The 25,234-nt window shown below is 35.7% G+C and overlaps 1 protein-coding gene across 6 annotated transcripts in view; it reads right to left on the bottom strand.

Moving 5' to 3' along the window:
* Window positions 1-25,234, bottom strand: part of TBL1XR1 (TBL1X/Y related 1) — a 155,744-nt gene that overhangs the window by 109,973 nt on the left and 20,537 nt on the right. For 2 of the 6 annotated variants that reach the window (XM_074367686.1, XM_074367674.1), the window contains exon 2: window positions 11,069-11,142. The exons of the other annotated variants lie outside the window; for them this stretch is intronic. The gene's annotated coding sequence lies outside the window, so the exon portion shown is untranslated. The remainder of the gene's footprint in view (window positions 1-11,068; window positions 11,143-25,234) is intronic. 6 annotated transcript variants of the gene reach the window in all.

The raw sequence follows: 25,234 nt of genomic DNA, 5'->3' as shown, positions 1-25,234 counted from the left end.
GAACAATGACTAAAAACCAGACATATCTTCTCTCTGGAGTTCAAGTAAAATATACATATTACCCCTCCACAAACACAGTAACACTATACTGGATACTTGCTGGTTTTGGCTGTCAGCACCCAGTCTCCTTCTGCAACAGCACTCTGATTTTGCTTTTAAAAAATTATACAGCTTCTCCTGCACTGAGTCTTGGTTAGATTTTCAGAGTGTCTTCTCCTCCCCTGGCCAAAGGATGGAAACATAAGTCTGCTAGGCAAATCAGATTCTCTCCTAGATATCTGAATGTGAAGCGAGAAAAATTCTATCGGAAAATAATTGCAACTATTGACCACTGCCAAGCCAGCTCATTGATTCCTATGACCTGTATCTTTTACTCTTCAGTTTTTCTTTGCTTCAATGAACTATCATATATCTTTTCCCTTTTTTGCTTCAATTATCTCGATTTTATTTGTTGCTTACAACCAAAAAACCAGGAGTCAAGAAACCAAGAGTGTGACAGAGGTCAGCAGAAGTCACACTGTAGCAGAAATCATAAAGCACAGCAGAGAAGCTGATTAAGAGGGAGACAGAACTGAGTTATAATGACAGGATACTGAGCATGGAGCCTGGTACCACTGCTACTGAAGGCAGGCATGAGGGTTCAGTCCCTAAGATTGTTCCATTCTAGAAGATGTGCCAATTATCCATGAAGTCATAAAATGAAAATAATCCGTTACGGTCAAAACTGTACTGCAATTCTCTTAAACACGTAGCTTTGCAGCTTTAAAATGATTCCTGTTCTTCCTTACCTCCCTCATGTACCCTTGAAGTAAAAAACCCCATTTAGCTGGAGCTAATTTGAGAGACCCTGTTCCCTGGGGGAAAAGGGAAGGGGGGGGGGGGGGAAGCATGCACACCTGTAAGTTCCCAATGCTGACTTGCTCCTTTAGGTTACTATCTCTCTTATATACTCCAGTATAAAGTCTTTTTCGCCCTGAAGGACAGTTATGTCTCTTAATATAATGTTACCTAACTCCCTAAAAATGTCAATGTTTGCGTCCCAGTGCCCACTTAATATGACAGGTGGCATACAATAAGATAATTTTTAAAAATCTCCCAATTATTAAATATCCACATCGTTCCTAGCACTGCTGGGTACTCTGCCTTTATTTCTAATCCTTACAATCAAAATAAGATATTATTATTACTATTTACAGTTGCAAATGAATTACTCAAGACCATTAAGCTAGAAACACCTAGGTCTACCTGAATCCAAATCCCTCCATCTTTCCACCATTCCAACAGACCACGATCTAAATCAGGGGTTTTCAAACTGCAGGTCACAACCAATCAGTAGATCATGAAATAAAGCTGGTGGGTCGTACTCTTTTTGTTAATGAAATAGACAATATAAGTACATCACATGAGGGGCAAACACTGCTTCATGAAACTCTAATTTCAGTGTTACACACACATACAAGGCCGCAATGTAAATGTATGTCTTACTGTGGACCACAGACCAAAAAATTCTGAAAGCCATGGGTAGAGGCACTGTCTTTACTACAGCTGTATGCACTGACACTTCTCAATTTTTCATCAAAAGCCTGATGTTTAAAAACATTTGGGCAGTAAAATCCTTTACCTCATACCCTAAAGACACAATCAAAAAATAAAAATAAGGGGGTGGGGGGTTTGCAAGGTGTTAAGTGAAAAGGTAGTATTTGGGACATAAGTACATATTTTTTCCCTCTCCAGCAAAGTATATAGTAAAACTACACCGCACATCCACGTAAGATGGCAAAGAACAAAAATGATCTAGCTAATCTTTCATTCTCTTCCCCCAGGCTCTTACTAAATCATTTTCAAAAATTCTTCCCTGCTTTGCTATGCTTCACTAGAGGTAACAACTCAATTTTCATGAGTGATTGGATAAATATTCTCCAATATATATTGTCTCCTTTAAAAAGATGACTTCACTCACATGTGTAAGCATACATACACACACAAAAAAAAAAAAAAGCATTCAGAAGGTGACGACCAGCAACGTCACTATGGTTATGGATGTTTTCCTCTATAGGAGGCCATGTGCCCGGAGAACAGCAATGAGCATTATGACACGGACTGAAAATTAAAGTGTTCTTTGTTACTGGGGGAAAAAGACAATTCAGTAATTCTTCTAAGGCACAAAAGCAGTCATTCATGTTAAGATAGACATGTGTTTAAGAACTTTTCTACCTTTTAAATATCAGTCACAAATTAGTCAATTACAGCACAAGGTAGTGGGCTGAATAAATGGATCTCTCCTCCTTTCCAAAGTCCACTGAAATGGCAGGGAAAAGATTTAAATTAAAATTAAATGATAGCACTGTTGCAGAAAAAGAAAAGATGTCACTGGATGATAAATTTTGAAGAAGTCTGGGCAAACGGAAAGCAGAAAAGGAGGAAAAAGGATGAAATCACATGTGAGACATCGAAGTCTTTTCAAGGACACCCTAGAGAAGTTCCAAGTTGTAATCAAATTAGTCACAACTACCAGGAGGAGAAAACAATTAGGGGGCTTCATCAGGTACTGTATTATCTTACTCTGGACAGATGACTCTCCTCTCACTGTGTGAAGAGACGCAGATGGTGGCAGCTTTTCCCTTCAGGATAAAGTTGGGGGGCTGATCTCTATAAACCAGGGATTTCTGCCTGAGTTAGACCTGAGAGAAAAGCAAAGCAGAAAGATGGAGGGAACATCAAAATCTCTAACACAAAGAGAGAAATTTAAAAAAGGAGAGAAAAAGCAAGGAAAGGAAGAGGTGGGGAAGAGAGTAATCGCTTAATACCAACCCAGTGAAATCTACCAAAGCACTGTTCCCCGTCATACTTAAAGACAGCACAGTTCCCCAGGTGAGAAGGACACCGCTTTACCCACTCCTCATCCATCCTCCCTAGAAGGAGGTCTGGTCTGCTGGGCCACACCCAATCCCAATCCAAAGAATCCATCATACCAAACCCACCATTCCAGACAAGAGTCCTAGTAGAGAAAAACTACATACTGCAGCAGACACATTCCAACTGCCAATACTAACTCTGAGCCACCAAACATTTGGGGAAACCTCATGGCATAGAAGAGCAAGATGGATGAACAGACAGAACCATTATCAGAGAAAACGGAAATTGGGGGGAAAATGAGTGTGACTAAACACCAAATTACTTATCTGTAATACAAGGTTGAAATGATTTTCCCTTAAAGGGAAGGGAAGTTTACCTTCCTTTCAAGGTAAAGGAAGAAACAAAACTAAACTAAAAACCACACAAACACAAAGATGGAAACTGTAAGAAAAAAAAAACTGTGAATTAAGATCTAGGGGCCCAACACCCACTAATGTAAGATATCCAAAAGTGGAGAACAGAGATGGAGAAAAATTAACCCAAAAAAGGGGACATGTTAAACTTTTCAAGAACTGAAGAAAGATTCAGTTGTTAAAATGAAAAGACATACAACGTAACAAAAACAAACAAAAGATTCATATTCAGGATCATGCTAGAAAAACTGCAAGAGTGCCAAGGAAGCTTCTAGAGAGAAGCCAGAGTCACTCTTTCATCTCATCAAAAATACAGGATGCTGGAAGACAAGAGAGCAGTCTCCTACAAATTCTAAAAGAAAAATATTTTGAAGCCAGATTCCTACAATGCAGACCTTTACCAGTAATGTGTGCTACAAATAAATGGGTTACCAGGTAACTTGCATAGCCAAAGTCCTCTGCTGCAAGCAATTTCACTCACCACACAAATATTATCATTTTCTATACACATATTGTAACATGAAAAAGGTTAGAAAGCACTGCTCTCACAAGTCAGATTTGCCATAGAGTCAAAATAAAGACATTTTCAGACATTCAAGAACTTAAGTTATACTACCAAAAAAAAAATGAAAAGGTATAGCAGCAAAACAAAAAGGAACCCAATAAAACACAACGTAAGATAGAAGAAACAGGGGAGTGGGTACAGCTCAGTGGTAAAGTGCTTGCTTAGCTTTACCTGGGTTCAATCCCCAGTGCCTCCACTACAAAAAAAAAAAAAAAAAAAAGGGAAAAAAGAAGATAGAAGAAACAGTGGCACCTGAGTATAATCTAGAAACAATGAATAAGAAAACAAGAGAGACACTTACCACTGACAGTGGGAGATTCTCGTTTAATAGCAAAGGCTTAATAAGAAATTAATATATTTAATCCTCATAATATTACACACTAAGTAAGTCAAACAATTAGTAATTCTTTTCGAGTTCTAAAATTATCTTAGAGGGAAAAAGCAGGCACAGATCTAAGTACTGCAAATTCTAATCCTCTTATCTTTACTCTGTAAAAATACCAGGTTATCAAGTCAATAGAACAGTACACATATGATCCCAATTACTACTAAACTATATATAGTCATATTAAGTATTTTTCACATTGTTTTATCTATCTATCTATCTATCTTTCATCCTTTAATTGTGCACAAAAACACATTTGAAAAGAATACACACCATACTTTTCATTTGTCTATAGTGAATGGGATGAGGTCAGACTGAGAACTTTTTACCTGTCACTTTTTTATATACATCTGTTATGTTCAGTCGGTTCACTCATTTTCATCTGTATGCATGACATATAAAAGGTAAACTTGTTTTTAAAAAGCAGGGTCTGAAAAGATATATGCATATCCATGTTCATAGCAGCATTATTCATAATAGTCAAAAGATGGAAGCAACCCAAATGTCTACTGATGAATGAACAGATACACAACATGTAGTCTATATACATACAACAGAATATTATTCAGCCTTAAAAAGGAAGGAAATTCTGATACAGGCTATAACAGGGGTGAACGTTGAGGACATTAAGCTAAGTGAAAGAAGCCAGTCACAAAGACAACTACCATATAACGCCACTGATAGAGGTATCTAGTGTAATCAAATTCATAGAAACAGAAAGAAGGGCGGTTGCCAGGGGCTGGAGGGAAGGGGAAATAGGGAGTTGCTGCTTAATGGGTATAAAGATGAAGAGTCCTGGAGATTGACTGCATGGAAATGTACTTAACATAACTGAACTATTAAGTATATTTTACCAGAATTAAAAGATACATAAGGTTGAAAAGTGAAAAAAATTCAACATTAAAATATAAATAAATAAAATTTAAAATTATAAATTGTGACATCTGGGGAGATAGTCAATCCTCATTATTCATGGATTTCATGTTTGTGAAATCTGCCTGCTTTGCCAAAATTCATATGCAACCCCAAAATTAATACTTGTGGCACTTCCACAATCTTCACACATGTACAAGAGCAAAAACTTTGAGTTGCCTACAGTGCACATGCTCAGCACTGTCTTACTGTTTCACCTCTCATTCTGTAAACAAATGTCCTCTTAAAAAAAAAATGAAGTCCATTTAATGCCACATTTTTGTATTTTTATGCTTTTTGTTGGTTACCGTGCTACTTAAAATGGTCCCAAACACAGTGTGGAAAAGCTGTCTAGTGTTCCTAAGTATAAGAAGGCTTTGATGTGCCTTATGGAGAAAACGTGGGGTAGATGGGCTTCATTCACGCAGGAGTTTTAATGTTGTTGGCCATGAGCGCAATGTCAGTGAATCAACAATATATATTAAATGACTTTAAACAGAAATACATAGAACAAGGTTATTATTGATTCATTGACAAAAAAGTCACGATCAGAGGCTCACAGGAACCTAACTCCGTACTTCCCCTAGGAGCAATGGTTCAATATTTGCTAATTCAATGTTCACAGCAACTTTATAAATTTAACAAAGAAGAATAATGCGAACTGACTATATTAACCTACAAGTTAAAAAAAAAAAAGGAGGAATATTATAGGCAAAAAATATTGTTAATGTCAATCATGCCAATTAAACTTAATGTGATATTTTAAATATTTTAATGGCTAGAGAAGTTTTTTGTAGTATATGAAGTATGGGGGATAATTTATTTCTAAATTTAAAAATAAGTATCAGCTAACCCTTACTGAATACTTACGTAGCAGGCACTTAACTAAGCACTTTTACTTCTCACATATAAAAGGTGCTTGGCTCAGTATCTTACACAGAATAAAAAATTCAGTGAAATACTGGCTAATACTACTTACAGCATTAAATTCCTACAGTCACTCTGTGAGGTAAGTATGTGAGCAAACCTTCAAGGTAATAGGAATCTGAGAATGTTACCTGATGGGGTTTGAATGCTGTGTAGACACAGCTGTGTAAGATGGCCTCTGACAGCTCATTCAGGCTATGACAAAACTGAGCTGTCCACCTTGATCATCTCTAATGAACAAGGCTTTGGGGACCAAGCAGAAGCAGCAGTAGAAAGCTATGAGGAGCAAAGGCGGACTTATAGGACAGTGCAGCAGGCTACTGCTTCTAACAGTGTTAGAGAGTTCAAATGAGAAAGTGACATCTTCAAAGCACCGACAAAGAACAAGGCAGTACTAAGTATGACATAAAAGAATTCTTCTCCAATCTCTGGACCAGCGATCAGCAAACTTTTTTCAATAAAGGGCCAAATAGTAATTTTTTTTAAGGCCACAGAAGATCTGTCGTAACTACCCAGCTCTGCTGCGGTGAAGTGAGAGTAGTCAGAAACTACACATAAATTTATGTGGCTGTGTTCCAATAAATTCCTATATATGAAAATTTGAATTTCATGTAATTTCACTTGTCATGAGATTTTGTCATTATTTTGATATTTTTTCCAATTACTTTAAAATGTGAAAAACATTTTAGCTGTGGGTCACACAAAAACAAGTGCAGGCCACATCTGGCCCGCAGGCCGTAGTTTGCCAACCTCGGCTCTAGATCTTTCAAGATCAAAATGCACAGTCTAATTTCGATGACTGTTATACTATAACATCAAGTGGAACCAAGAAGCAACGTTAAATAAACAGGAACACAGTGGTCATCAAACTGATTCCTCTGCGAGAATCTTGCAAAGTCCCTAAAATCCTATTAGAAAGAAGTCCCACTATAATCCTATATGGTTTGTACCAGAGGTACAGAAACTACAACCTGTAGTCCAAATTTGACCTGCGATGCTTTTGTAAACACAGACATACCCATTTATTTGGGTCTATGGCTGCTTTAGCACTGCAGGAGCTATGCTGGGTAGTTTTTCAGGGGCTGTGTAGCACACAAAGCATAAAATATGTCACATGTGGCCCCTACAGAAGACGTCTGCTGATGCCTGGTCTACATAAAGAACTTGAAGCAGAGCATAAAGAGAGGCCATCAAAACAGAAAATCACAGCCTCTGGACGATCCTGGACCTCCAGCCTCTAGAACGAAGGTAAGGCAAAGCGCCCTCCAAAACGGTCCCATGATCTTCCTCTCGGCTTTCCACAAAAGATCAACAGCCACTTATCAGAGGAACCACGCACTTGGGAAAGAGAAATGTCCCAACCTTTTCAGGAATCCAAAATCTAACTCTTGAACTAATCCCTGAGAATCCAGACAGCACCACTGTGATATATGTGCCAGAATGAGGGATTACAGTAGTCAAATAATATATGAAGTTTCAGCCCAAGTTCATTTATCAGAGAGTGGATCAACCCTCCCATTTTACGGCTGTTTCTCCAGGTGAATGCACAGCTGAAAAGGGCAGTCTCGGCGGACTACCAGCTGACAACACCCCACATGGATGGTAGGACAGGTGGAGCAGTGGGTGGTACTGGATCAGGGAAGGAGCTCTCCCTCTAACCAAAAATTACATTCCCGGGGGAAATTACCCAAGAATCAAAAGCAGCAAGGGCTGGAATTCCTAGCAGATACTCATTTAATACAACTGTTTGGCTGATGCAGAACATACAAATGTACTTAGAGAAGAACAGTACTTTAAATGTACTACTACAAGCACAGTTGGTAATCCAAATTTGATCTCTTTAGTGCAGTACCTGGAGTAACAGCTAGAGTTCTGGCAAACGGTTCCTCCCTCTGCACAAGCTGCTTTCATTTGGCCTGGACAGCCGTATATATCGCTAAACTGCCTCATATTCCTTATGACCTTAGTTATCTGATCACACCACTGAACATCATGCTGGCTGATTACACTGATAAACTCAAGCCAACAGGACCCTGTGAGGAAACAAGAGCAGTACTCTAGAGGCCTTAAAAAGAGAGAGATGCCAGAAGACAGAAAGTAAGTCCCAAGAAATACAGGGTCCTGCCACCACTGTGAAGTTCCAGGAGCCAGTGGAGCGTGGCAACTCAGGATAGCACCTTCAAAGTGAAAAGCAAGTCATTACCTTGTACCTCCTACAGCAAAGAAAGAAGCATAAAGCTTGCTGGACCTCTGTGAATATTGAAAACAGTGTATACCAATTTGTGTGCTGCTCTATTTACTGAATGGTCTGAAATCCAGTAGTTTTAAGTTTAGCCCAGAACAAGAGAAACTTCTCTAGCCAATCCAGACTGCAGTACAAGTAGCTCTGCCACTGGACCATAATGACCCTCTGTTGCAATGGTGCTCAAAAGGTCAACAGATCAATACCATAAGGAACTACTGGCAAACCCCTCCAGGTGAATCACAGCCCAGACATCTAAGTTTTTAAGGCAAAACCATACCCTCTTTATCAAACTAAGACTCTTTTTTAAAAATAATTCTTGTACCTTTTTTGTGCTGTTAGAGAATGAACATCTAGCCACAGGTAATTATAAAACCTGAGCTGCCCATCAGGAATGATCCTCTTCCGATCCACCAAGTCAAAGGTGATGTGACAGAAACACTCCATCAGGAAGTGGTTACAATACACTCAGAGCAGGATTCAGGCGGGCTGTGAACCATGAGCATGGTTCACGTTTTCAGTGCGCCCACCCCTGATGCACCTCAGCTTCTTCCTCACACAAGGCCTCTCACTACACAGGGGACTCTACATGACTAGCTAGCTGACTGCCCCACCTGGAGCAGCTCTTAAGGAAAGTCAGAAAGAGAAATCCTCCCACTGGGCAATACATCTCTCGAACCATGTCATTAATAAAGGGAAACAGAGTGAGGTTTGTATCAGTTCTTTTAAGGGGACCAATCATGAGGCTAGACTGCCAGGTCTGGTCCTCAAAAGAAACAGTACGGAGAACAATTTAAGGAAGAGATATGTAAATGGTGCTGTCAGAACTGACAAAGTGTGAATGTGAAGGGTCACCAAAAAGTCCCAGCTGTAGCGGAGACTTCCATAATCATGAGGCAGGATAATCCATTCCCTGGAAGTCAGGCAATATCTTTCATCAGCTACTTCAATGCCTAATCAATGACCTCACAAGAAACAGCCAGTCAAAAAACAGACAGTCAAGAAATTGTACCAACTTGCACTTTGCAACAAGGTTGACTCAGCTACCCTGCCAATGTACCATCTTTCTTCTCTAGGTTACAATGTGGTTAACAAATAGTCCTGAAAACCTTAATAGTTTACAACAATCTCTTAAATATTTTGGGCTTATAACTCCTTGATACTCTTAAAATTTGAGGATCTCAAAGAACTTCTGTTTGCATGAGTTATAGCAATATTTACTACATCAGAAATTGAAGAATCTTTAAAATGCGTATTAATTTGTCTTTAAAATAAACCAACTACACATTAACAAATAAAATTTTTATTAAAAAATAAACTACATTTTTCAAAAAAAAAAACAAAACAATAAAATTTTAAGAAGAATATATTTTAAAAATGTCTTTAAGGCTTGCCTTAAAAGAAGACACTAGAGTACCACATCTGCTTCTGCATTCAATCAGCTGCAATATGTTATTCTGGTTGAAATAAATGAAAAAAATCCAAACTCACACAGGTATGTAGTTGGATAAGGAAGGAATACTTCATGGCTTTTTTGAATAGCTATGAATATTATTCTTTGATTCTGTATCAAAACTCAACAAATTATAGTGTCTTAAAGGTTCACTGAAGTATAGAGTCTTAAATTCTATCAATTAACTTCTGTAATGTTACATTAAAATCCATCAGTCTGGCAATATGAGTCGGTCTTTTACCCATATATACTTTTGTAACATTATTCATCAATCATAAATATTGGTCCACTGGATTTGGTATATCTCCCAAAGGTTGGTATCTGATTATACAACACCGTTTTTAAAAATTACACTCACTCCTGTCACTACCAAGCTCATTCGAAAAAGCCTAAGTACTGGGATCTGTCAAACTCACACTGCCTGATAATTTTCTAAAATTTTAATTCACCCTTGAAACTCGGACTTTATCATTGGCAACAAATACTGTCAGTTGTTCTCCTTGAAGTAAAGGCTCACTTCATTTGAGGAAATGTCTGTCAAATGCCCATGTCAGAATAACCCTAAAGAATCACTGTTTCAAGTGAAAATGACATTCCACAGGAAGAGGCTAGTTCAGCTGATAACTCAAATAATCACACAAGTACGTGTTTCCCTGTGACTCATACTTCAGCATGCAGAAGTGCTTCATGTAAAGAGACTTGTAAAGAGATGGATACTCAAGATCAGATACGTTTAATTAATAAGTTTCACTGCTTCATCAAGGACATTCTCCAGTACAATTGTTTTTTTGTTTACTATAAATAAATGATGACAAATAGCAAAATGTGAAGCAACTGCACTCATTTCCCACCACCACTTGTGAACCACAGTGCAGTGTCAACACAGTAAAAAGGGCACTCCATATCATTATTAAAATAGTTTTAACCCTGAAAGGGTCTTGGGTTCAGCAGATAGTGCTTTGAGAACTACTGGCATAAAATACTGGAATAAAAATATATTTCTCATTTTTGTTGACTTTGGGTTGGCTACAGTTACCTTCTTCATTCTGGAATCCTGGCAAAATAAAAAGCCTTTATCTGGCACCTGTTCTTGTGGCAGAGGAAAATGAGCAAAAATCAATTCATGCAATGGCTTTTAAAGTTTCTGCTTAGACATGACATATCACTTCTCATCTTCTACTGAATATGGTCAAGTCGCATGGCCAGGCCTGGTGTCAACAGGAAGAAGGAAGTACTCTCCTCCCATAGGTAGGGACATTGTAGAGAGAAGTCCAGTAAAGAAAGGAAGCAAATAATTTAGAATACTACTACTTACCAGAAGCAGCAGCTCTGAGTCCCTCTCACCTCCACACCAAACAGTACCATATTTCTCAGTGGACAAACTGCCACCTGGTAGCAAGCGGATAACACTTAATATCTTTCCATCATGAAGGAACTTATCTCCATGAAATACACACTTGGCTTTTGTAAACAACCTTATGTTAACTACCCCGGACACAAGTCCATTATTTGTAACTGTCTTATTCTGAAGGGAGAGTAAGTTTTAGGTTCTAAAAAACCAACCCACATACCAACTTAGGACACAAATCTTTCATAAACTGTAGCTCTTAGGTTAGAGCCTGTTAGAGCTGTTTGAAGTCGAAATACAAAAGGAGGTATATTTGTCCACGTTACGTGGACAGTTAAGTAGTGTTGTGGATATCCATCATATTCACCACTACTAAAAATCTGAACAGACTTTCTGGATATTTCTACATTTTATTATCCATCATCTAATGTATTAATGTGATTTTTAATTTGCTCCCATAATCGCTAATGTAGAAATCAGAACTTAAAATTCCCAGCCTCCTTTATACCTAGAGACACAGAATATTATTCTACATCTATTATATAAACCTCCAAGAGACTCTTAATTTGGAAGTAAGCAACAAGCAGAATTTCCATTTCTAAGCCCAAGGTAACAGATACAGTTGGCTTTTGAAGGTGGTGGCAGCAATATTAGCCATTTTCTAGTGGTTACAATGTAGAGCTGTCACTGAAACAGCACCAGAGCCAACAGTAGTAGCGTCTACAAACAGGCTGAGTACCCGACATGCAGTGCTCAGCAGCAGCAGCTTTCTCAAAACCAGTTCTGTAGTACGGTTTTGGGAAATGTTCCCAGAGGCTTGGACTCGGATCTGTATCTCTATCACTCCCCAACGACTCTGTGAGCTACCTAATGTACTTTAATAATTCCCTGCTCTACAACAGACAGGCTGAGTTGTTTATAATAAAGAGCTATGATTTACAATACTTGTATTATTCCTATTTCACACATAAGAAAACTGAAGGTTTAGATGGTTTAGATGGTTAGGTATCTGCTGACATCTGGTTTCTTAGATTTGAAAGCTCAGACTTTGCTAATTTTATATTATGCTAATTCTACAATTAATTACTTAAAATAGTTCAGGACAGCGACTGAAACAAATTAATCATCATCCTTCTAAAGCAAGAGGTGGCAAACTGGCTCATGGGCCAAATCCGACCTGCTTCTGTACAATCCACAACCTAAGAATAGTTTTCACATTTTTATTTTCTTATTATTGTTTCATTTTTTTTAACATTTTTAAACATTTTTTATTGAGTTATAGTTATTTTACAATGTTGTGTCAAATTCCAGTATAGAGAACAATTTTTCAGTTATACGTGAACATACATATATTCATTGTCACTTTTTTTTTTTTGCTGTGAGCTACCACAAGATCTTGTAAATATTTTCCTGTGCTGTAGAGTATAATCTTGTTTATCTATTCTACATTTTGAAATTCCACTCTGTCCCTTCCCATCCCCGCCCCCTTGGCAACCACAAGTTTGTATTAAGAATAGTTTTCACATTTTTAAATGGGGAAAGGGGGAGAATGTAAAAATTACATGAACTTCAAATTTCAGTGTCTATCATAAATAAAATTTTACTGGAACACAGCCATGCCCATTCATTTACATACTGTCTATGGCTGCTTTCCCATTCAACAAGCAGACTTGAGAAGCAGCCTAAAATATTTACTACCTGGCTCTTAACAGAAACAGTATGCCAACCTCTGCTCTACAATTATTCTAAAATAACTGAGGAAATGCCAATGTAAACTAATACAACAATAGGTATATATGTATTTTTTTCACTCTTGATTAGCTATTTTGAGAATATAAGACATCAAACTGCAAAATTTACCCCATAGTTAAAGTTCAACCAGAAAGTTCAATTTTTTTTCTCTCATTTACCTGCTTCTACAGCAAGGGCAAACACATCAAATTAAAAGTTAGTGTCAAAAAGTGTTATTTTCAGGACAATAACCAAGTCACCAAGAGCCAAATGTACCCAACTATTCCTTGTCTCTAGAAATTGAAAGTAAGGGAGATTTTTAAAAAACTGCCGTGAAGGTTTTTTTTGTGGGGGTGGGGGGTGTAGAACAGGATTCAAGATTACAAAAGAGGAGCAAGTAAGTTTAGTGTCAAAAAGGTTGACATTCTGCAGGGGATAAAGAGTCCTCAATTCATTAAAACTAAATAAAATGAGCTGAAACAGGAAATTCACAAGTAGATGACTGGAACATGCAGCACTAAGAAATGCTCATAACAGGGCACCTTCTCTGCTTGCCAAAATCCAGAGCCCCAAAGTCACCAGATCAGTAAAGCTGAAAATCGACCAGTCCCTAATTCGGTCTTCCTCTTTCAGCATCTACAAAATGAGGTTACCTAACAAAAACAAAACAAAACAAAACAAAACAAAACGTCCCACTGAAGTACTTAGATTCATACATTGTTTTTCTGCCATGTAGTTTAACGGTATTTCAGAAAAAAAAAAATTCCCGTTTGTTAGTAGTATTCCTAGTTCTATCTTGACTTAACTTTATAGAAATGACTTCACTATATGGAAAAAAGTAAGTCATGTGTAAGCCTTTATTCAAGTGCCATAGAGACAGAAGTCACAGAAAGTAGTTACCTAAGGATTCTGTGCCACAGCCATAGTTCAGGCAGGGTGAGAAGGAAGTAGATACAATTATTCACAAATAAGGAGAAACAGTCACAAAGTTTTATATTTTACCTTCATTTAAAAATTAAGACACAAATTGGAACAACCTATGAGAATTTATGGGATCTGACCTTACCATATATAATACAAGTCTACCACTGATGAAACGTTTGGAACATAAGTTGGTTGTTCAGAACTTACAATTCATTCTCCTGAAATAAGGTTATATATAATGTACTTGTTTCTAAGATAGCTCAGAAAAGGTAATAATAATAATAATTAATATTAATAATAATAATAAACCAAAAAGAAAAATAGGGTCACAGAATCAGAAATGATGCTGATTAAAAATGCTGTTCACCTTCTTTATTTCACAGATAACACAACTCTGGTGAAGAAACGTGAGTAACTTGCCCAGTGTCACCGTCGTATATAAATTCAAAGGTGGGAAGAGAGCCAGATACATGCTTAAAGGCACCACACTCCAATTTCCCCATCTCTACATATCAAATATTTTTTAAAGTCTGTATGTCTCAATATGGCTTAACTGTATCAGTATGTATCAGGAGCAATATTAAAACAAACACTTGCATTTGATTATCTCAGTGATTTTGTTTATATAATAAAGTTGTAAGTAGGCTTAGTGAGAAACCAGCTGCACTCCAGAACACCTGTGGTACACCCCCTGCCTCAACTATGGAGATACCTCAGAGTAAGTTTTCACTATCCAAGAGTAAAGGGAGTTTTCCCACTAGATATAGTACTCTTTTGTCCTAAATACTGCTAAGTATAATTTGTTCCCAGTTGGTTCAAATGTGTAACAGTGTGAGGGTATTTCAGGAATAAATTAAATACAACTGTAGAAATTTACAAGTTTTGTTATTTTACTAAATTGGCCTGGCTGTGCTGCAAAACTTCTTCCAAAGATACTCCCAGCTGTCACTCTTCCTTTTCAGCTTACAAGACTTTAAAGTTGCTACACTCACTCTAGATTATGCATCTTGCTTTTTACTCCCAGACGGCTGTCCTTGCTCTCTTTGGATTCTCCAGAGCCAAAGGACTGACTAATTTGAGACCCACTCTAAGCTCTTGCAGAAAGCTGCTATATTCATATTTATCTCCCTCACCTACTCAGGCAATGTTGGCCCCAAGTTCTATATATTTCAGTTTTTTTTTCCTGTGTAGACATCTCCAAGCCCTCATTCAGACTCCACAGAGTTTGCTATCCCATTTACTTGATCTTGACTAGCCCTAAATGCACTATTACTGCTTCCATCTCTCTCTGCTTTATTTCTCTTTTCCTCACAGCTTTCCTAAATGTGTTTCGCTCCTGCTCTTCACAATTCCTGCTCTTACATTCCTATTCAGCTGATGCTACCATGCAGAACCACACTGCTTGAAGAGTGTTTTGCAACCAACACATGTAACATGATTGCCTTTTATGAACCCAGACGGCAAAAACTAACCTGCCCAGTGCCTCAAAACTGAATTAACAGCAAGGTCAAGGTTTAATACAATGTAAAGAAATTCCTCACCAACCAAGCAACCACCTTACCTAGAATTTTATCAAACACTGTATCAAAAATAATTTAGAGGAACATATAAGAGTGAATAGAACAATGCTAAAAAATAAAAATTTAAAACTAATGCATAAGACAAATAAGAACAGAAAAGTAAATGAAAGTCACAACAAATCTTAAGCTTTCCCAAAGAAGATATACAAATGGTCAAAAAGAACATGAAAAGATACTCAGCATCATTAGGTATCAGGCAACTGAAGTCAAAACCAAAGTGAGATACCACCTCACACACATTAGGATGGCTATTATCAAATAAACAGAAAATAAATCTGTGCATCAACATACACAATCAAGTTTAAAAAAGGCAACTTAGGGAATGGCAGAAAATATTTGCAAGTCATATATCTGGTAAGAGATTAATACACATAATATATAAAGAACTCCAACAATTCAACAACAAAAACCCCACAAATAATCTGATTTAAAAATGGATCTGAATAGACTCTATTCCAAATAAGACAGACAAATGACCGACAAGCATATTAATCGATGTTCAAAATCACTAATTAGGGAACTGCAAATTAAAATAATATCATCACACATCCATTAGTGTAGTTATTATAAAAAGAAAAACTCACACCAACAGAAAGTAAGTGTTGGCAAGGATGTGGAGAAACTGGAACCTTTGTACACTGTTGTGAATATGCAAAATGGTGCAGTTCCTATGGAAACAGTATGGCAGTTCCTCAAAAAATTAAACTGAATCACTACATGAGCCTACAATTACACTCCTGGATATATACTCAAAGAAACTGCAAGGGTCTCAAAGAGGTATCTGCACACCCATGTTCATAACAGCATAATTCACAATAGCCAAAAGGTAGAAGAAACCCAAGTGTCCATGGACAGATTAATGAATAAACAAACTGGGGTCTATACATCCAACGGAACATTATTCAACCTTAAAAAGGAAGGAAATTCTGATAAATACTATTTTATATATATATTAACCTTGAGGAACATTATGCTAAATGAAAGAAGCCAGTCTCAAAAATACAAATACCATATGATGCCACTTATGAGGTATCTAGATGCCAGGGACTGGACAGAAGGGAATTTAGTGAGTTGTTTAAAGGGTACAGAGTTTTAGTTTTCCATGATGAAAAAAGTTCTGGAGACTGGCTGCACAACCATGTGAATGTACTTAACACAACCAAAAGGTATATTTAAAAATGGTTAAGATGGTAAATTTTATGTTGTCTTATCACAATTGAAAAATAAATAAATAAATAAATAACAAGTGTTGGAAAGGATATGGATAAGTTGGAACCGTTGTAAAATGGTTTAACCACTGTGGAAACAATATGGTTGTTTTTCAAAATATTAAACATAGAATTACCACCTGATCCAGCAATTCTGGGTAACTACTCAAAGGAACAGAAAGCAGCAACTCAAACAGATATTTGTATACCAATGTTCATAGAAGCTTTCTTCACGATAATCAAAAGGAAAAAATAACACAAGTGTTTATCAAAAAATGAACAGATAAGAAAAATGTGGATATACCCACAACAGAATATTGTTCATGCGGTATGCACAACAGAATACTATTTGGCTATAAAAATAAATGAAATGTTTTTTCACCAATAGTCAAAGGTACAAACTTTCAGTTATAAAATAAGTAAGTCCTGAGGATGTAACACAAACATGATGACTATAGTTAACAATACTATACTGTATATATGAAAGCTAAGAGGGTAAATCTTAAAAAGTTCTCATCACAAGGAAAACAAAACTATTTGAGAGGATAAATGTTAACTAAACAATAATTTTTGTAGTAATCACTTCATATTATATACATATACCAAATCATTATGTTATACACCTAAAATTTATATAGTGTTCTATGTGAATTATATCTCAATAAAACTAGGGGGAAATTTTTTTAAAAAATGAAATTCTGGTATATGCTACAATACTTAAGATGAACCTTGAGGACATTTTACAAGCGAAATAAATCACACACAAAACGACACATATTCTATGATTTCATTTATATCAGGCACCTAGGATAAATAAATTCTTGCAGACAGGAAGTAGAATAAATGTTACCAGATCCTGGGAGAGGAGAGGAAAGAAGAGGTATTGTTTAATGCGTATAGTTTCTGTTTGGGACAATGAAAATGTTCTCGAAATGGATAATGGTGATGGTTCACAATACTGTAAATGTACTTAATGCCACTGAATTGTACACTTAAAATTGATTAAAATGGTAAATTTTATATTCCGTATATTTTACCACAAAAACTCCAGGCTTTTAGCAGCAAATAAAAAAGGAAGACAGATAGACAGACAGACAAACCCTAAATCTGCTAAGATGCAAAGGCACAGCCATAGTAAGAAAAAGACTGTCCTGTCAATGACACCACAAAGACATTTCTATCCTAAGTCCTCATGAAAAGGACACTGATACACGTGAACAGCACTGTTAATAGTTTAACATTATGCATTTAACATTCTCGTCCAACAGGCCTTAATACACCTAAGTGGTCTATCTCAGGACCTTCATAAAATTTCTGAATATGGCTACAGGCCCATAGTTTCCAAACAGACCACGAGGCACCCGAGGGTACCAGAGTGAACTCACAGGGGCAACACAAACTATTTTAAACTTGAGGAGAAAACAGTGATACACATACTGTATCAGAAGCCACAACTATTCTGTAAGATTTAAACTGATTTCTAAAAGAATTTTTTAAAAAAGTACATAAATTAAAGAAAGAAGAAGTCACAGTCAACTGTGTGTCAATAACAAACAGGCCAACATTAGTATAATGGAAGCTGCAGAAGGTTGGAAAGAAAGTAATCTTAATTTGTTTGAATTCTATTAAAGTATAAACCTACAAATCTAAGAAGCTCTACAAAATCCAAGCAAAATAAACAGAAAACTGCAACAATTATAAACAGAAAATTACACACATTATAATCAAACTGCTGAAAAAAATCGTAACAGCAGCCAGGAAAAACCCAATAAATTAAATATGAAGGAACAAAACCCTGTAGCCTGCCCATCAGAAATCAGAAATAATGCAAGGAAGAAATAATGGAAAGAAGTCTTTAAAATATTTAAGTAAAAAGGTGACAACACATAATTCTATATCCAGTGAAATATCCTTCAAAACTGAAGGTAAAATAAACATTTTATCAGACAAACAGAAGTTAACAGAATTACCCACCAACTGACCTGACTAACAGAAACACTGAAGAAAGTTCTTTAGTAGAAAGAAAACAGAAGTAAAAACTCAGATATACTCAAAAGAATGAATTCCATAATTGGTAAACATGTACTAATATAAAAAAATTCTCTTCATTTTAAAATTCCTCTAAAAGGTAACTGTTTAAAGCAAAAACAATAATATATCTGAGTTTGTAACAACTATGGAAATAAAATGTAGAGCAAAAATGGTATAAAATCGGACAGACTATAGTAAATTTATACACAAAGTATTATAATTTTACTTGAACACAGACTGGAAAGTATGAAAAAAGTCAACTGTAGGGTAACAACTTAAAGAGTATACAAAGAGATACAGTCAAAAATCAATATGGAAATAAAAATGGGATGCTAAAATTTATTAAATCAACCAAGAAGGCAAATTTAAAAAGAAAAGAAACAATTTCAAAGTAGTATTCTTAAAAGTTCAACCACATCATTACATTAAATGTAAATAATCTAAATCCAATTCAAAGACAAATTGTCAGCCCAATTTTTTTTTGAAGACCTAACTATATGCTGTCTAAAAGAAACCCAGTTTTAACTGTAAAAATACAGATCAAAAGTAAAAGAACAGAAAACATATACCATGCAAAAATTAGACATAAGGAAACCAAGGTTGTTGCATTAGTATCAAACATGGTACTTTTATAAGGACTAAGAAAAGCATTTCATAATGAGCAAGTGGTTAATCCATCAAAAAAGACATAAAAATCTTAAACATGTGCACCAAACAACATAACTTGGAAATATGTGTGTGTGTGTGTGTGTGTGTGTGTATGAAAGCTAACAGAAGTTAAAGGAAAAATAGATCACACTTGAGTTGGAGATTAAAACTCTTCTCTCTGTAAATGATAAGAATCCTAAGAATACATAATATCTGAACACCTCACCAACCTGACTCAAACTGACATTTAAAGGAAACACCCCACGCACGAGCTATAAAATAGATATAAAATATTTAAATCAGAGTATTTTCTCTGATCAAAGGGCGAGACATGTACAAAGTCCTCAAATATTTGAAAATCAAACACACACCCTACAAAATAAGCCAAGGGTGAAAGAAGAAAACAAAGAAAATTAGAAATCATTTTGAATTAAATGAAAATGAAAAGAGCTTATCAAAATTTATGGAGTGCAGCCATAAAGCAAGACTTAAAGGGGAATTTGTAGCTCTAAACTGCTTTCTATTATTCAAAAGAACTGAGATTAGACGCCACTGGTATAAGCTTAATAAGAAGCTAGAAAAAGAGCAAATTAAATTTGGTAAATAGAAAAAAGAGTGGGAATCAATGCAATAGAAAATGGACACACAACAGAGAAAAAGCAATGAAATAAATGTCTGTCTTTGAATAAATCAATGAAATGTATAAACTCTAAACTCATCAAAAAATAGACATACTTCTAATCATAAGATACGAAAAAGGTAATTTAACCACAAATTTCACACTCAATAAAAGAATAACAAAAATATTAAGATAATAAATTCTGCAATTCAAAGAAAAAAATTATTTTGAAAGACACTAATTACCAAAATGGAGACAGAAAATCTACAGCACCCCATGTCTATAAAAGAAATTTAATATGTTATTTTAAAACCATGCCACAAAGAATCAAGACCCAGATGACTTTCTGGTGAGTTGTATCAAACATTTAGAGAAAATACCAAACCTACACAAACTCCTTGGAAAAACAGAGAGGACAAACATTTTTCAATTTTTTTTCTGAAATTAGCTTTACCCCAACACCAAACAAAAACTATAAATCAATGTCCCTCATGAACACAGATGAAAAAATTCTTATAAACTATCAGGAAATTAAATCAACAACATATAGAAAGGATAGTATATTATGACTGGTTGCAAGCAAGGATGGCTTAACACTTGAAAGTGTTAAATAAAAGGAGAAAACACATATACGATCATCTCAGTAGGTGCAGCAAAAACCTCTGACAAAATCCAATACCCACTCACAATGAAAGTTCTCAGCAAACTGTAAATAGAAGAAAGTATCATCAACATGATAGAGTCTCTATGGGGGGTGGAGGGTGGGAAGGGATAGACTGGGATTTCAAAATTGTAGAATAGATAAACAAGATTACACTGTATAGCACAGGGAAATATACACAAAATGTTATGATAACTCACAGAGAAAAAAATGTGACAATGAGTGTGTATATGTCCATGAATGACTGAAAAATTGTGCTGAACACTGGAATTTGACACAACATTGTAAAATGATTATAAATCAATAAAAAATGTTAAAAAAAATGATAGAGTCTTTAGAAAAACCTGTAGCTAACATCATACTCACCAGTGAAAGACAAAATTCTGTGCCCTTAAAATTGAGAACAAGGCAAGAATGTCCTGTATCACCAACTCCTACAAAACACTGTACTGCAGACCCTATGCAGTTGAAATAAAGCAAGAAATTAAAGGCATACAAATCAGAAAGAATGAGTTGTCTTTATTTACAGATACTATGATCATACACAAAGAAAACTGCAAGAAATCTACCACTCTTTCCACCCCCAAAAAGCTGGTTTTTGACAAAGGATAGTGTCTTCCAACAGATGGTACTGAAACAACTGGATATTCACATGGTGGAGGGAGAGGGGGAACTTACCTCATAGCATATACACAAAAATTAAATCAAAGTAATTTAATGTTTGATTTCAGACCTAAATGTAAAAGCTAAAATGCTACAACTTATAACAAACAACATAGTATAAATCTTCTTGGGACACAAAGAACATAAATCATGTAACAAAAAATGTATAATCCATGTGATCAAAATTTAAAACTTTGACTCAAAAAAAAAAAAAAAAGACATGAAAGGAATGAAAAAGCAAGCCATATACTAGAAAAAATATGCTATGTAATTCTGACAAAGACTTGCATCCAGAATACTATAAAGAAAACTACAACAATTATATGAAGATACACAACTCAAATAATGAGCAAAATATTTAAACAGTTCACAAAAGATTTAAGAATGTCATCAATGAAATGGAAGTTAAAATACAAGGAGATAACTACAAAACATCCACTAGAACGGCTAAGATTAAACAGGTTAGAACTTCCAAGGTGGAGAAACTTGGCAGGAATGTGAACTGGTACAACTACTTGGGAAACAGTTTGGCAGGTTTGTGGTTTGTTTTGTTTTGTTTTTTAATAATATTAAACAACACTTACCAAGTGACCTAGCAATCCCATTCCTAGGTAAAAAGAAGTGAAAATATGTCCACAGAAAGACCTCTACACAAATATTCATTAGCCAACAGCTTTATTTCTAATTGTTCAAAACTGGAAACAACATAAACATTCATCAACAGGTGAACGGTTAAAAAATGGCAGTATATCCATACAATGGAATGGTACTAAGAAAGGAACTAATTACTGATACAGACAACAGCATGATGAATCTTAAAACTGGGGGGAGGGGGAGAGGAGCCAGGCACAAAAAGAAAACAATACTTTCTATTGCTGCTGTAACAAATTACCACAAATTTAGTAGCTTTAAACAACCAAATGTATTATCTTACAGTTCTGTAGGTTAGTCTGACACAGGTCTCAAGGGCTCAAATTAAGTCATAAAAGCAAGGCCACATTCTTGTATGGAGGCTTCTACAGGGAGAGCCATTTCTTTGACCTTTCCAACTTCTAGAGGCAGCCCACATTCCTTGGCTTAAGGCCCCTTCTTCCATTTTCAGAGTCTACTTTGCTAAACTGTATCTCCCATTCTTCACCAGTCATCTCTCAGACTACAGTTTTTAAGTATTCAAGTAATTATAATCTGTAAAACCCAGGATACTCTCCCCATCTCAAGTCCCTTAACTTAATCACATCTACAAAAACCCCTTTGCTATGTAAGGTGTGGCTGTGATTAGGAAATCACCACTGGACAACTACTAACAACCTTAAGGTTATTAAACCCAGAAAATTAACCTAACTTTCCCGCAGTAATACTAAGCCAGTATCATTCTTCTATATACACTCAATATAAATCAAGAAACAGAAATATTCATCCTATGGCTACATTTAGTGGGGCCACCAAAAGTACATCTCTCCTTACCTCCAAAACTAAAGCAATAAAAAAATAAGATGTGGTCTCTCAAATCATTAGCATTCAGAAAAGTCTCAATGTAGCAATATTCTATTAGAATGTTAGACCTCCTGCTGTAAAATGTAAAAAGAACTGGAAGAATTTTTTTTTTTAATTCCTATAGTGACAGGTTATTTTTTTTACTTGTGTGGCACCAGTTGAATTTTCTCAATGGAAAAAAAAGGAGAAATCAGTTTCCATCGTGGGTTTAAAATGTTGGGCCTGATTCCTGCTGCTGAGGAAAGTAAATAGCTCACTTCTAAAACTGAATGAACAAGCTTCTTGAAATTATATCAATTCTCTAATGTTAAAAAGATTCCCTCAAAAATGGTACATAAATTACCACTTATGGCATGATTTAGAGCATCACTTTATGAAAATAAGGACCCTCTATTTTAAAATAGAGCACATTCATTCAATAGTTATGAGAACTGCATGATTTATTAAAAAGAAAAACTATACATAAAAGTCAATATATATAATTTACACACATATAAATGACAAGTCTGATCAAGATAACTACTTGAAAACACAAAGACATAAAATTCTCATCATTTTTAGTAGCATGAGTTTATATTCAGACTCTCTTCTTTCTTAAAATAAGCATTTATCAACACCCCTTTCCAAGCACTAAAGGTATGTCAGCCCTTGCTGATCTATTGGAAAAGGGGGGGGGGGGAATCACCCACATAATTGTATAATTATAATCAGTAGTAAATGTTAAGAAAAGTATTAGCCCCTACGACTCCAAGAAAGGCCTCTCCTAGCAAACAACATACTGTAGCCACTTGGAGCATGGGGCTTGGCAAAAGCTGATGATGACGACCATTCATGTTTATAAGACAAGCTACGCTGGCCGCAAACCCAGGAGGCTATGCTGCTGAGTTTCACAGACACTAGTTACACGTCTGCATAAGGACTCAACACTTTGTTTCAATAAAATTTAGCATGTTTATCTGTTTAAAATTATGTGTGATCAATGGATCAAGGTCATTAATACCCCCATGTATCTAACCTCATAGTTTAGATCTAATTTAACTTAGTAACATTAACTACTGGTTAAGAGCATGGCTAGAGAGTCACGTTTGCACGTGTTCCTAAAAACATTAATCTAAGAAAGAAAAAAAAAGCTGGAAGAAACAAAAGTTGGAATGCTTTTCTCTAGGAGCTTAGACAAAATTATATAAATTAAAGAGCTGCTAGAAGGTTTCTTTTGCTGATTTGTGGAATAAGTAGAAGTATCTAGAGTTTGCAGGAAGAAAGAAGAATCACATAATGTCCAGAACAGTCTCCACTGAGTCCTCAGCTCCTACTCTGTTCCCAATTCCGGGATATATCTCCACACCAAATTTCATGAGATACTTTTCCAATAAATTATTTTTCATCAAACTCTCAGCTATTGGGTTTTGTAATTTTAAACTCAAAGAGTCCTAAATCATAAAACAAGCCTAAAGTCTATAACCCTGTAGAAGCTTAAAAAATATATAAATGTATAATAAAGTACTCAACAATCAAAAGCCAGTTAAACAATTTATATACCTAAATAAATATACACAAACACATTGGTTTTTTAAATTTGATAAATGTTTAACACCCTAATTTTCATTTGTTGTGCTTTGCTGTTTTTCTGATAGTTCTGCCTACTTACTATCTCAAATAACCCAAACCAGTTCTTGCCTTTCTCAATTTCCAAGTGGTTATTTTAGCTAGTCTATGTGCCCTTGAAGTCTTCTTTTCCACAAAACTCTAATTAAAGAAAGCAGATTTCTACAAGCAGAAGGCAAACAGATTATTTCCTGCACCTACCTCACATTTTTATGTACCTTATGAACCCATCAGATTAATTCCATTTTCAATTAATAAAATGCAAGTCAAAGACTTTGAACTCGAACTAAATGTGTACAATCCTACATAAAAGATAATCATTGTAAAATGACCATCAGCACCAGACTGATTCCCAAGCAGCACTGGTCACGGCTGGGAACACTGAGAAGACAGTAAATAGCTCAGCAACATAGACAGTAGGGTTTGCGATGTTTTTGTTTTGTTTTTTGCCTCCTCTGAACTAAATTTTACATATACATGTATACACACACAAAAGAATTAGTTACTAAACAGGACATTCTCTGATTTCTTTAACTTAGGGACATAATTCAAACAGATCAATCTAGAAAAAACACATTTCTTAGACTTCATGCTGTATTTATTGACTGTAAGACACACAGTCTAAAATCAGGGTTTCCTTACAATTAGTGTTGGCCAGCTAGCATCACGTCATAGCTGTCCTTGCTTGTAATTATGCAAGCTGCATCAACATTTACAGAATGCAAGTCAGCAACGTGGGAACTGGAAACAATAGTTGGCCACTCTTTTAAACCCTACATCTCAGACAGTTAAGGGGAAAAGGTGCAAGAGCTGGAGAATAAGAAATGTTGTCAAGATTCCTAAAGCTAGCTTCACTTTCTACACATCACTTATTATACAAAGATATACATGTATAAATGTGTAAAATATATGATGATCATAGATCCCCTCCCCCAGAGTATCTCAGTCTGGATTAAAGTTGTTTTATTA

Source organism: Camelus bactrianus, chromosome 1 (assembly GCF_048773025.1).
Source record: "Camelus bactrianus isolate YW-2024 breed Bactrian camel chromosome 1, ASM4877302v1, whole genome shotgun sequence".
NCBI classification, from domain to species: Eukaryota; Metazoa; Chordata; class Mammalia; order Artiodactyla; family Camelidae; genus Camelus; species Camelus bactrianus.
This window is presented reverse-complemented; position numbering and strand designations above follow the sequence as displayed.